Raw genomic sequence first — 15,552 nt, 5'->3', positions numbered from 1 at the left:
AAAAGAAACAATTTCCAACGAGGTAGAGGCTAAGTCTTTGTTATCTGGGAAATTCACTTCTGTGGAAAAGTATACTCCCTTACTTGGCCAAACTTGTTGATATCACCAGATTAAAAAAAAATATTCAAAAAATGACAACTCGTAGGACAACCAAAAAAAAAAAAAATGACTTGGTAGCTCTTTAGCGTGGGTATCTTTTAGAAGCAGTTCTTGAGGCTACAGAGACTTCCTAAAGCATAATAATATTTCATTCCAGATTCTAATTTCCTAGAGACCATTGTGCATAATGATTTTGTATGTATGCCTCTGTGTACTTTACCTAGTCAAATAAATACCTCTGTGCAATGATGTCTTATTTGATAGAGCAAAGTAAATGATAATGGGACCAGTTTCTTCAATGATCAACAGCTTAAAATACAAAACCTGCTGGATTTTTTATTTTAAATTACATTCTCTTATAAAGAAGTCATCTCAAAGGTGTACTTATTCTGGGAGGAAAGGCTGCAGCTGAGCCAACCCACTAATGGGCATACAGTGATTATATTGTCACACCCCCAAGGCACTGCTGAGCCTGGTGACAGCAGATATAAAGAGGAAAGAAGAGTTATAACTGGCTGTATTTGCCCAACAGATAATCTGGTTTTGGCATAAATTTCACTTTGGATTAAGTCTTCCCTCTGAAGAAAATCTAAAATGCTCCTCCTATTTAAGCCATCGTGGTCGGAATGAAAGGGAGCCCTCACCCCCAACACCACCAACGGAGGGTTCACGTTAGCAGGACAGAGAGCAACCTCTGAACTCTCAAACAAGTATAGCCCACAGTAGGTAAATATCTTGGGGGGATGTATAAACTGATGGAGATCCAACCCTACTGATGTAAACTGACCTCAGACTGAGGGACAGAGGATGGCATATAGTGATGTCACACACACACACACACACACACACACACACACACACACACACACACACGCAGACTACAGCTCTTTTCAGATGTGCCAGATCTTTCCCATCCAACACAAAGGTCAAGAGTTTCTACCAGCACTTCTGGGAGAAGGAATGAGAAGCCAAGATTAAAACAGCTTGTCTGCTGGATCCAATAACTCTTCATTTAATTATACCTACCTTGTTCCAAATGAGAGTTAAAGATGCTTTGTCTCTACATACATTTATTCTACAAAGTTCTCAGTACAGAATATAGGATCAGTCATGCTTAACAACATAAGCCATTCAGGGGTGCCTGGGTGGCTCAGTCAGCTAAGCAACTGACTCTTGATTTCAGCTCAGGTTATGATCTCAGGGTTGTGAGACTGAGTCCTGCATTTGGGCTCCTGGAGCCCGCTTAAGAATCTCTCTCTCCCTCTCCCTCTGGCCACCCCCCCCCCCACGCACAGCCTCTCTCTCAAAAACAAACAAACAAAAAAACTATACAAGCCATCCAAAACAGTGTGGTGAGGAATATGACTTCTGCATTTGGACCTTCCAGTTCTGTCCTTTGCCCTCTGTGCAACCTTGACAAGTGTCTTCACCTTCAAAAGGTTTTAAGTTCTTCATGTTTAAAATAGAGATATTAATGCTACTCATTAGAGTTGTGAGGGTTTATGAGATTATATGTATGTATGGGGCTTGGTTCAATTCCTAGAGCATTTAAATGTTCAATAAATGCTAGCTATGATTATTTTATTATCATTATAATCATTATTAGTATTATTACCAGGATTATCATGTTCATAAATCCCTTAAAGGACTCCATCATTTTTCTAGATGTTGAATTAGAAAGGATGGAAAGAGTGAAGGTGGTAGAGAAGGAAGGAAGGACACAAGGAAAGTCAGAAGGATAATAGGAAGGAAAGAAGTTGGGAAAGAGAAGGAGGGTGGAAGGAAACAAGAGAAAGGAACCAGTGAATTAATTATCTTATTAGGATTGGGACTCAATCCTGTCAATTTTTAACAATTAAGATTTGGATGACAAGAAGACAAAGCATACAAGCTATCTCTTTTGTAGTCTTCTAGTTTGGGCTATTTCTATTTGGGGATTTTAAGCTTCAGAACATCTCTCATGGTTTCCCTCTGAGAAGGCATGCTGGTGGCACAGGTCGATGCTGATAGTAAGAGTAGAGAGAACCATACCGATTCTGGGGCTGATTCTCACGGTACTTTAACCACTAGTTATAATAGACAGAACACCGAATTCAGGGATAGCCAGGGTAATTATGTGAACTTGTTAAATGGATGGGAACGTAATGGAGAAGAGATATCTAGAAAGTGATGATCACCAAGGTTAGGAGGGCAGCCAGGTAGGGAGTCATGAAGCAACCAGAATCCCTGGGGTCAGGGATTCCAGCTCCAGCCAGAACGTAGACAAGTCACCCTATAGGAAACTCTTCTATGAGGCAGAGGTTAGAGAGAAACCCCTGTCTTGAGTATGGAGTGACATTCCATATGAATTAGGCCATGTTTCGCCTCTGCTTGCAACCCTTCAAAAACTTTCTACTGCATGTAATATGAAATCCTAACTCCTTGCTAGAGTTGGCAAGTGCCTAAATGATCTGAATCCTGCCTTCTCCCCAGCCTCATCTTCTCCCACCTGCTCCAGTTCCTCAAACATGCGAAGCTCTCTCTCATCTTGGGGCCTTTGCACTTCCTTTTTCTTCTCACTGGGAGGTACCTCTGCCCATCCCCATGTGACTGGCTTTGCCTCATATCTCAGATCTGAACTCCAATGTCATCACTCTACAGATACCCCCCCACTATAGAGTAACCTTCTATCACCATATTTATTCCCTTCAGAGCACATGTTACAACCAAAAATCACTTTGTTCACATTTTTCTTTACTTATTGTGATGTGTCTCTCTCCCATGGTCACCAGGAGCATGTCTGTCTTGCTGCATTCTACACTGTTACATGCCAGCACCAAGCCCAAGGTCTGGCAGCAGGCAGGTGCTCCATTAGTTGGATAAAGACTCTAAGGGCATCCCAGACCTCACCAGCCACTCACCCTACAAGGTCAATGCTGTAGCCTGGTCAGGAGCACCAATGCTGTAGCCTGACTGGGGCTAACCAGAACCAGCCAGGTAAGAGATGACTCTATTGGAGTCACAGTAAGCTTCTCCCCAGTTTGGCTACACGTTGCAACTTAAGAATGGATAGTTGGTAGAAAAAAGAAACAGATGTGTACATTTGTGTTGCTCAAGAACAAAAGCATGAGTCATGGCGGTATTGGTGAAAGGTGTGGCATGCAGCGTACCGGAGGAAGAATTCAGCTTCTTTTCTACCTCTAGCAAAGAACAGAGGAATTCCTTTTCCCACATCACCATTGAGGGCCATTCTGTAGAATTCAACGAGTAGAATAAGGCCACTGGCCCCTAACTTACAGATGATGCCCAGAAGAGGATTCAGACATTTTGCTTCCATGTAGACTGCATCATTTGGGATGGTCTTTAAAATATTTTTAGAAATACATTGATGCTGTGTGATATTGTCACACTGAATTCCTTTTGATACCACATAATACTCACGAAAGACTTTTAAGGCTCAATTTTGGTGTTTGAAATGCCAGTTTGCAAACCAGCTTCGATTCTGTTCTGATTAAAAAAAAAAAACAACTTATATGCGAATTCAGTATTTGAGAAATATGGCTCCCAGTCACACAGAGGAACTGTTCAGATGGAGAACATGTGGGGTGAATAATACATGCTGTGGACAAGGCAAAATATGTGAAAAACTTGTATCTATACTTTTGTTTTTGCTATTCAGTTTACACAAATCACTGCCTAAGCATTAATATTTATACTCTGGAGCATTTTTTTCTACCATGCCTATCAAACTGTCACAAAATCAGGGTAGTCAGTATATCATATAGCACAGGGGAGAGAAACTTGCCAGCTTCAGTTCCTGTAAATATTTTTCTTTTGTGCTGGATTAAGATTATCCTCATGGTAGGGGTTCTTGTGGAAGTAAAGTTTGCCAACATATTTTATGATTTAAGAAAATATGGACACTTCAAGTTTGCAGAAAGTTGGTGTTTATATCCTGCATCGCAGAGATCTTTCTGACTTAGCCCCTGAAGTTTTTGAAGTTTATCCATCCTGAATTTATTTTTAAGCTAAAGAGAGGACCACTTTCTATAGACAGATATTTTTCTTGACAGAAAACACAAATACCAAATTCATTCCTGAGATATGGCTTGTTGAAAAGTGCCCCTCCTGCTTCTTAAACTTCCTAAGGAGATACCTGTTCTTGAACTGCCCCTGTTCAGAGAATTTTAGGACCACTTAACATCTACAAACATGGGGACACCTCTTCTGGCCTGGTGTGCAGAAGCCCACATGTTCTGACCTCAACCTTCCTTTACCAGGACGTTCATTTCTAAGTATTTCCTTTCTGTGGGGGAAGGGCTAGCGTAGCAGCAAAAGCACAAGCTCTGAAGCCACACAGACCTGGCTTTGCAGCTTAGTTTTGCTACTTAGTATGTGACTTTGCCTATTTCAAATTTAACCACAAAATTTGGATCGTAATGGGCAGTCCATACAGCAAAGTGGTTAAGAGCTCTAGCTCCAAAAAAAGACTGCATTTAAAAACTGGCTCTTACACTTTCTTGTTATATGTGACTTAGCATAAGTAATTAAATTTTTCTAAGCTTCAGTTTCCTTCTCTGTAAGATGGGGATGAATACTAGTACCATTTCACCATTTGTTGTGGGGAGTATATGTACATCAGCTGCAGCTATTGCTGCACAACAAACTAAGAAAACTCAATGGGTTCCTCCTACACTGCTGGTGGGAATGCAGGCTGGTGCAGCCACTCTGGAAAACAGTATGGAGGCTCCTCAAAGAGATGAAAATAGAGCTACCCTATGACCCAGCAATTGCACTACTGGATATCTACCCCAAAGATACAAATGTAGGGATCTGAAGGGGTACGTGCACCCCAATGTTTATAGCAGCAATGTCCACAATAGCCAAACTGTGGAAAGAGCCACGATGTCCATCGACAGATGAATGGATAAAGAAGATGTGGTATATATACACAATGGAATATTATGCAGCCATCAAAAGGAATGAAATCTTGCCATTTGCAATGATGTGGATGGAACTGGAGAGTATTATGCTGAGTGAAATAAGTCAGTCAAAGAAAGACATATATCATATGACCTCACTGATATGAGGAATTCTTAATCTCAGGAAACAAACTGAGGGTTGCTGGAGTGGGGGGAGGTGGGAGGGATGGGGTGGCTGGGTGATAGACACTGGGGAGGGTATGTGCTATGGTGAGCGCTGTGAACTGTGTAAGACTGATGAATCACAAACCTGTACCCCTGAAACAAATAATACATTATATGTTAAAAAAAAAAAAAGAAGAAGATAGCAGGAAGGGGAAAATGAAGGGGGGGAAATCGGAGGGGGAGACGAACCATGAGAGACTATGGACTCTGAGAAACAAACTGAGGGTTTTAGAGGGGAGAGGGGTGGGGGGATGGGTTAGCACAGTGATGGGTAATTAAGGAGGGCACGTATTGAATGGAGCACTGGGTGTTATGTGCAAACAATGAATCATGGAACACAACATCAAAAACTAATGATGTAATATATGGCGACTAACATAACATAATAAAATAAAATTTTAAAAAATCAATGGTTTTTTTTCAATTCAATGTTTTAACATAAAAAAATATTACTGCTCATGAGTCTATGGATTAGCTGGACAGTTCTGTCTTAGCTGGGCTCACTTATGCATGCATGGTTAGCTACAAGATGGGTAGGAAGCTTCACTGATTTTGGCTGTGTTCTCTGAAATGTTTGGGAGTTAGCTCAATATTAGTCTCGAATGGTCTTGGCTGGAACAACTAGATTCTCTTCTGTATGGTGTCTTATTCTCTAGCAGGCTATTCTGGACTTGTTCTTGTGTTTTTGGCAGAGTTGAGAAAGAGAGAAACAGAGACAAAGATACACACATGCACACACACACACATGCAAACACACACACAGAAAGAATGAGAGAGAAGGAGAGGTTCTAAGCCTATTGAGGCTAGGCTCAGATCCAGTATAACATCATTTCTGCCATAAAGCAAGCCCAAAGCAAGAAAGAAGGGAGTTTCAAAGTTATGGAAAGGGACAGGGACATGGGTACAGGGAGGCCAATAATTGAGGCCAACAGTACAATCTAGCACTAAGTGCAAAGCACTGACAATAAAATTGGTCCATATAGTAACTGCTTAATTAAAGTTAGCTATCATGACAGACTGGATATTGCCCAACAGTTTCGCTAGATAAAAACTGAGAGAGACAACCATGAATACGTTGACATCGTCTACCATGGAACAGGTTCCCACTAAAAATGGCAGTGATAGCCCCTGTGTTCTGACCACCAATACTATATCTTCTGTTTTCTTTTTGTATGTCTTTGCTATGGGTGCCCTTAGGATGCCCTTTCTGCAACTTCAAGGTGTTTTTCCTGATTGTTCCCACTCCCCAGTGAGATCACCCTCCCAATGACCCTATAGAGCCATTTACCTTCATGTTGTGTCACTGGGTACCTTCCTCCTTAGATTTTGGCTTTTTGTTGTTGTTGTTGATGCATCATCTCCCTGATGGTTCCTAATGGCTCCTTGAGAGCAGGGGCTGTGTTTAGGAATCATGTTCTAGGGGTGCCTGGCTGGCTCAGCCAGTAGAGCATGGGATTCTTGGTCTCGGGGTTGTGAGTTCGAGTCCCACATTGGGTGTAGAGATTACTTAAAAATAAAATCTTAAAAAAAAAAAGGAACCATGTTCCATTTTTTCCACACCTAAATACTCAACAAATACGGGTATTTGGGAGTTGGGGTGGAGAAGAGAGAGTGAGAGAGAAAACTAAATTGTATTTTACTTCCTAGTTTAAGGAATATTGGTTCATCTATAAGTATATTAAATATTTTTTGCACTAATAACTCCATGGCTTACTTGCAGATATAGAAAGACTTAGAATAATTAAGTTCTGTACCTTATTTTCTCTACCTTTGGTCTATGGTTTATGTTTAAAATTTTACCATTAGAACTTTCTTCCTTATGCTTCAGGCATTATTATTGCTTAAAATGGCTCATGTATAAACTACTTTTATGATAACTGATGCAGTGTTTCAGATGAGGTGTTTACATATACTAATTTATGCCTAATAACTCTCTCATGCAGATGTCAGCTCTTCCCTTAATCCTGCTCATTCTCACAGTCTTAACTGTGAGTCCGCTGATACCTATAGGACTTGGCATCTGTTTACATTTCCCAGAAGTCATTACTTTATGTCCAAAGCCTTAGAGACTAATGTATTTTACTTAGCATCCCTTAGAAGGGAGGCATGTGACATTGCTTCACACCCCTCACAGGGCAGCTTTTAAAAATTCCCTTTCATTGGGTCCTTTCTCTGTTCAGGCAGCCAACTCTGCTACTCTGAGCTTCTTTTCTCCGAGGTGGTAGCCTTGCCCAAACTTTACTGTGTTTTCTTTGCCTTTCACTTCTCTGCTTTTCTCCAGAGTGGAAATTAAACTAACACCAACCCTGAAGGTAGGAGTTAGGACTAGTTACAGGTGACATATTACTTTCTTGTCATCCTACACGCCAGATTTTGAGGCTTTGCAAAACCATTCATTTCCAGACTGTCAGAGAACCTTATATTATGCATTCTGGCTTTTTGGGTATCATGCTGGTGTTAATTCAGGGGTTTATTTTTTAATATCTATGTTAGATTTACTGTAGTCTGCCAGTGTCTCCAGAGGAAAGGCAGCAGATAAATACAAAGCATCATTATTAACTATCATTACATTGATGTGTAAAACATAACTATCATTCCCAACAGTTTGGTCTGCTGGAATTAGATGACATTTAAATATTTCTGTCCACCTCTCAGTACCTGTGATATTTTGCACGTGCTTTTGAAGTTTTCAGCATTTAGAACCCTAGTGAGGCAGGCAAACTATTCTGTGGATGCAGAGCATGGTGGGGTGGAAACTGCATGGGCTTGTCTAGATGAAGTTTTAAATTCCACTCTTCAAGCACTGGATGGAGAGGGCCTGTCTAAATAGCAGTCTCTGCCGACAAAGTGGGTTGTTTCGGTTGACCTTGTTCTCACAATGACTACCAGCATGAAATAGCTCCTGGAAAAAAATAATTATGAACTTAGTTTGAGTAATAAAATCAATGAAGAAGAGAAGAAATAGGTGAACCATCTTCTATAAAAAGACTGCAGCTGAGGTTATATGCTGCATTGGGGTATTGCATTTGAATGGGGCATTGAGAGAACACAGCATTCCCTCAGGAGAGGTGACGGCATTAGGATATTTGGGCTGCAGAAGAGATCTGAGCAGGATGATGAAGGCAGAGAAAATGGCTGCATTCCATTATGTGAAGGATAGGCTGGTGAAAAAGATGACAGACTTGTTCTTTTCTTTCAAAAGGCAGAACAGAACCTGTGTGAAAGTTGTTCCAGGGAAGTGAATTCTGGCTGCAGAAAAAGAAATTCCTAGAGATAAGAACAATTCAACAACAAGTACAGTTTTCTTAAAAATCCTGAGATCACTCTTAAACTGAATGTTGAGCAGGGATGGTACTAGCCATCATCCCAGAGGTGGGCTGGGGTAATTAATGGAATTAATGAACTGGGGTAAGGGTGACCAAAGGTGATTCAGTCAGCTCAAAGATTCCATGGTCCCAGCTGGGAAAGATATGGAGAGAGTAGAGTCCAGACCTGGGGCTTAAGGGATGATTTGGGATTTACAGGTAGAAGACATGAGAGATGGGAGAAGGAGGAAAAAGAACAGGTTATCAGTATGAATGGGCTTTCCTATGACCATAAGGAGGGGATGAAACCAGCTTATGTGGAGTGCAAAGTTTATGGAGGGGAATGTGGAGGGTAAGTCTTGATGTATAACATGGGCCTACAGCATCAAGGGCATCCTTAGAATTTATTCTTGATTCTACAGGTAATAGGGAGCCCTTGACAACTTGCAGATTAGTAGATTGGGAGAGGTTGGAGAAAATGAATATTTGGTATAGAATTTAACTTAGAATGATCTAAGTTGCAGGAAGAACTAAAATGTGAAGTGTGACAGAAAAGATGAGAACACATTAAATTAAGCGAAATGAACTACCTCTGAGATTCATCATATCTCCATCCCACCAAAAGAAGTGGTTAGGACTTCTCATAATATAATTACATTAGCCCGTTTTCTCATGTCTAGATCTCACACCATGAGCTGAGGTTAGCAGTCCCTATTCTACTTATTACTCTATCTAGTCATTAATAGGTGCTTAATTTATGATTATTGAATAAATATTCCAGTTGCCATATGAAATGAGGAGAAGCTACACATCTGGCAAAGTCTAGAACAAATTTTCATTGGGAATATTTCATGGAGAAATAATCTTAGAATTATGGAACTATACCATTTGAAGAGGCTTGTGTTGGTGGTTCCAATGTAGTGATAGGACCTGCCCTCTATCCTTAACACACATTTATCTGTGCCTAAACAATTTGAACCCTCCTCTTGCCAGAAAGGATGTGAGGCACTTTGTTTTTGTTTTACAACAAAAGATATGCCTAAAATGGAACAGAAATAGAATAATAGATGATGATGCCAAAAATAGCCCCCTCCCCACTTTAAAGATAAGCTCTCCCCAGCTGTAGAGCAAAGGTAGACTGTGGTCACAGTTGTTTGTTTAGGTCAAGTCATAAATTTCCCTTTGCAGGAAATCATAGCCAGAAAAGTAGAACTGTAGTCAAATGGGCACTGGAAAATTTGTGTAGCAGGTGTATGGCTAACAAGCCAAATTTTCAAGGCAGGTGAGGTAGTTGGTGTTGAAATATCTTGTTTTACTCATGAGAATAGACATAAATGCTGTACATGAATCTGGCGCTTGCCTGCCCTGCTTTCTTTGGGCACCTTCAAGGTCAGGGAATCTCTGGTAGACTAAGCTTTCTGTCCATTTGCCTGGCTGCATACACCAGTGGTCTCCTGTAGCCCAGAGAAGCACCTCTGAAATTTAGTTGTCCTTGTCAGACACCCCTTTAGAATGTCAGATCATATATTGAGCTTCCTTCATATTCAACATATTTTCAAAATTACATCTATATGAACTATAGTAAAATCTTTCAGATAATCCTAGGTAGGGGGAATATACATTGTAGAAAGAGCATGGATTTGAAGCCAGACACTCCTGAGTGTGGCTTGTAATTCACCATGGTATGACCACAGAAACTTTTAATCTCTGTGACCCTTAATCACCTCATCTGATAAATAGGAATAATTTTAATACTTTAAAGCATATAAGAGCTCTAGGATAGAAGCTGATTTTTAGCAGGGTCCAATAATTACTGACCTTTTATGATTGAACATATGTACACAGCTTGTGTGTGTGTGGGGGTGTGGGTGTGGGTGTGTGCATATACTTGTGTGTATTTAAATAGCATACCCAGGGCGCCTGGGTGGCCCAGTTGGTTAAGCGACTGCCTCTGGCTCAAGTCATGATCCTGGAGTCCCAGGATCGAGTCCCACATCGGGCTCCCTGCTCGGCAGGGAGTCTGCTTCTCCTTCTGATCCTCTTCCCTCTCGTGCTCTCTATCTCTCATTCTCTCTCTCAAATAACTAAATAAAATCTTAAATAAATAAATAAATAAATAAATAAATAGCATTCCAATTTTTTACTCATTTCACAAACAACGCCCTACCGACTTGGGTGACTTTCAAAGGCCATGCAAGTAGCCAGAAGCAAAATGAGAACAAAGAGCTCAGGTTCATGATTTGGAAGCCTGTACTTTCCCACCCTACTACCCTCCTCCAGGAGCTGAATGGCAGCCAAGGCCATGAGAATCTGGACATTGGTTCTTCAGGTTTTCTTCAATGAGAGAATTACATTCACAGAATTTCTTGAAGAGTCTAAAGTGAGTAACAGTAAACCTCATCCTCAACAAGGGGAAATCTAACAAAGAGTCAAACGTTCAGAACTATATGTTTTATGGTGTTCTGGAGAGAATGGATCTATTTCATCACTTATGAAGTGAATTATTTTAGAGCCACAAAGGCATCAACAAGCCAGCAGGCCTTGAATGAGCAGATGTTTGGTTAATATGGACATTTTACAGCTTATGGGATCAGAGTGTAGTAGGAAGAGTCAGGTCAACCTGCTATAGAATCTAAATGAGTTGAATAAACTTGGCAAAATTACTTGATTCACCTGAGTCTCGGTTTCCTCATCAGCAAAATGGGCATATAAAATCTAATTTAAAATTTGGATGCAATATGAAGCAATGGGCAACACATATGAAGTAACCAATTACTAGCACATAAAAATAAAGACATTTTATTATATTACTGCCTTTGAATGATCTTGCTATGAGTTTTATTGTTGACAATTTTCTGCATAAACTTTGAAAGGAAAGCACCAATGACAAACCCAAACCCCTCAATATCTTTGGCATTTTTGGTTCCTATGCCCAGCCAGGGCTGTGTTTGGTAATGTGGGTAAAAGTTCTTTCATTTTGTTCTTCACTTTTCAAGTTAAGAGCACAAGGGACAAACACATTAATTAATTAAAAAGCAACAAGAAAAAGAAATAATGCCCTGGAAGCTCTAACAGGTCCAGGAGACTGAAGCATCTCCAGACCCTGGGGCTGGTGCTGTAGATGGAAGTCATCAGCCCCATTTGTGAGCTCCCATTTGGGCTGGCTCAGTGAATGCAGCTGCTGTTCTTCTGTATCCCTAAAATCACACCAGAGTTTGACATATTCCTTTATATCTCCTACTGAAAGTGAATTCATAAACATTGCCCCCTTGGAAGGGAATTTTAAAGATAATTCCTTTTTGTGACCATACATCAAAGCAAGGATGGCATTGCCCTTGTTTTTATGTGAACTGTTATTAGCCTACAAACTAAATCTGTGGAGGGTCTAGTGGGTAAATTAACATTTCATTTTCAGAAGGCAAAAAAATTACAACTTTGGTGGCTATCTAGGTTCATTGCCGGGAAGGTAAATGCACCTAGGATCTCTTTTATTGTCGGGCCTGCCAGAGCTGCACAAAACTGATTATGAGTTAATACTGGGGGAATCTGGAAGACTTTGCCCTTCCTCTAATGGAGTTGAGCACTAAAAATCCAACAGCTATTCTTCTGCTTGATATTCACCTGTTTCATAAAGGAAACATGAAACATCTGGACATGATCAGATGACAAATGGGTATTAGCATTTTGGGGTATCATACATGATGTGACTATTCCAATTCTCTTAGCTATATAATCTGATGCAAATAGTTGCACCTTCTTGGGCCTCCCTTTCCTCTAAATGAAATGAGACTGTTGATTGCATCTTTATAATGCCTTGGGATGTCACATGATAGTAAGATCCAATTTCCCCTGCCAGTGAGCACATGTTCCGCATTGGATTGTGCCCCCCTTACCCCAAAATTCACATGTTGAAGTCCTAACTCCCAGTACCTCTAAATGTGATCTTATTTGGAGAGAGGACCTTTACAGAGGTCATCAAGTTTTAAAATGAGGTCATTAGGGTGTCCTTATCAAAAGGGGAAATTTGGACAGAGAGACCTATAGAGGGAAGACAATGTCAAGATACAGAGAGAACACCAGGTGAGTGTGAAGACTGAATCCACAAGCCAGGGAGGGAGGCCTGGGAAAGACCTTTCCCTCACCACCCTGAATGGAAGGAATCCTGCCAACACCTTGATTTTGGACATGGAGCCTCCGGAACCAGGAGACAACAAATTTCTGTGGCTTAACAAACGCAATTTGTGACACTTTGTTATGGCAGTGCTAACACACAAACACAGAAGGGCTGATGGATCCTAGGTCTTCAGAGACAAATAACTGTGAGGTGTAGGACCCGAAGTTCAACAGGACTTTCTTTCTCCAATCAAGTTCCACTCCAGAAATGACTGGCCCTTCCAGACACTCGGGTTAGTATCTAATTATCTCAATAACACAGTTGTCATGGCAACTGGATATAAAGTTTAGTTCCAGAATTTTAATCTAAACATGCTAAAATCTCCACGGGATACTTCCTTTGACTGAGAGTAAATTAAGCAAACCACGTGCATGCACACACAACACAATCTCTCAAAAACTTTTTAAAAAGGGTAAAAGAAAGGGTCTACATCCTCTGACTCATACCTCAGGATTCAAATATATGAGACATTCATTGCCATTAACCATCCATTCATTCAGCTCACATTTATTCATTCAATTGGCATTTACTGAGCAACTACTATGTGCCAAGCACAAAAGGATAATTCTTGGCAGACTAACTTTTTATGGAAGAGAAAGCTGGACATCGATGCAATGTCTGGATTGAAAAGTGATATATTTGTGATAGGATAGGGAACACTGTAGGCTTCATGAGAAGGGAGTCTGTGTCTTACCCATTCATTTTCTCCTCCCCTGAGATGTAATACAGCTCCAAGGACCTCATAGAGGCTTAACAAATATTTGTTGAACAAATGAATGAATGAACAAAAGAAAATTCAAAAGAATGTTGAAACTGGACTGGGAATCATGAAACATTGAAATAAATATCTAGTTGGGGATGTGACACCAACGTTAATTAATATTTATCGAGTAATTACTATGCTCCTGGCACCAAGTATCCCCCTATACACTTCTTGTTATTTTATTTAACAACAACAAAAAAAGCAAAATAAGATCAACCTGCAACATCTCCAGAGAGGAGCATAATCTGGCTTCCAACGAAGCCCCACTTGGCAGGATTTTGATACTAAATCCAAAAACTGCCAACAAATGTCACTGGTTGGAATTTACATAACTGATAATGTAAGGTATTGATTCATGTTAGTAAACCAGAAGGCTTGAACTTAAGACGTGAGTTAATTGGAATTAAATGGTGTCATCTTTTGATGAAGAGTAATGTTTTAGTCTGGTTCTGTTGGACTCTTAAAATATGGCTACTTTCCAAGCCCCATTCAAACAAGAGGGGACTTATCTTTTGGAACTGCTGAATGTAGAGTCAGACTGAAGAAAGAGGGGTGGGATGACAGAGTCTTTAAAAAAAATGACAGCAGAGCAATGTGACCTTCCTCCCCAAAGGTGATTTTTTTGGGAATAAAGGGGAAATTGCAAATGAGGTTGCTTTGAAATTCAGATCTGTGTTGGGTTGGGCTGGAAAGTTCTGAAAAGGGCTGACTTGTTCTTAATGCACAGTATAAACATTCCCACGAGCAACTCTCCATGCATCATAAACCTGGCCTGCCACCATGATGCATACATGTTTCTCTCCATTTATTCCTACAGTTGTTCAGTATCCCTTATCTGCTGAGGATCCTCACCAGGTTGAAAGCTTCATGAGAACAGGAATTCTAACTGGTTTGGTCACTGCTTACTTTCAGGAGCTATTTCATGAATGCTCATGAGATACTTATTCTATAAACGAATGAAAATTTAAAAAACTTGAAACTAAACTTGGAATCATGAAGTCTACAGTGAGAAGGAAACCTTGAAGGATTCTAAATGAGGGCCTTAAGATGGTTTTTTCTACCCCAAGAATCCTTAATTAAGTGCTGATTATATGGGTGTGGTGGTTTGCTACTTATCAATAATTTCAAGACAAATAAAATATAGTACTCTTTTGAAGAGGATTATAATCTAGGGGAGAAAGAATAGACTTATTCTACACCTTTAAGTATTTTGAAGACTTCTCTATAGGGAAATATCTAGCTGTGTTTTATACAATGGAAAACAGGACCTGTGCTAAAAAAGAATTCTTCTGTGGCCAGATGAATATTTGCTAATAGTACAAACCACACCAAGAAACAGTTACAAGTATTGTACTCTGCACCAGGGAACAGCAAACTGTGGCACGAGGGACAAATCTACCCTGCCATCTGTTTTTGTAGGACTGTGAGCTAAGAACAACTTCTACATTTTGAAATTGTTTTTAAAAAGAAAAAAAAGTAAGAATAAGATTTTATATTGTGTGAAATGTATATAAAATTCAAATATCAGCATCCATCACTAAAGTCTTACTGGAACTTAGCCACACCTATTCCTTTATGTGCCATCTATGGTCACTTTCTTGAGACAAGAGCAGGGTTGAGTAGTTGCTGCAATATGGCCCACAAAGCCTAAAGAGATTTACAGTCTGGACCTGTAGAGAAAAAAGTTTGCTGACCACTGCCCTAGACTCAGTGAGTGAGGCTGAGTGGCAAGGTTAATATCTGCATGCATTTCGGTGACCTTCCCCTTAAGAGAGTCCGCTTCCTGAATCAGTGGTTCCCTGCAAATTAAAATGTAACTACACTGGGGAATTTCATTTCCTACTTTTTTTAAAATGAGTGCCTTGCAAATGATGATTGATTATGCCTTTGATTAAGAACTAAGGGGACATAGAGCTTAGTATGAAATGCAAAACTATTTTAGGTCCATGCAGGGTAGTTGGAAAAACCACCGCTTCAGATCAGGAAGCCATGTTTTTATCCTGCAAGCTTGGGCAATTCACAACCCCCATCCGTGACCAAGACCCCTTATTTATCAAACAGAGCCTGGAAGGCAGTCTTCAAGAT

The sequence above is a fragment of the Eumetopias jubatus genome, unplaced genomic scaffold (assembly GCF_037043125.1).
Source record: "Eumetopias jubatus isolate StellerSeaLion01/CBP00866 unplaced genomic scaffold, mEumJub1_p1.0 scaffold_10, whole genome shotgun sequence".
NCBI classification, from domain to species: Eukaryota; Metazoa; Chordata; class Mammalia; order Carnivora; family Otariidae; genus Eumetopias; species Eumetopias jubatus.
This window is presented reverse-complemented; position numbering follows the sequence as displayed.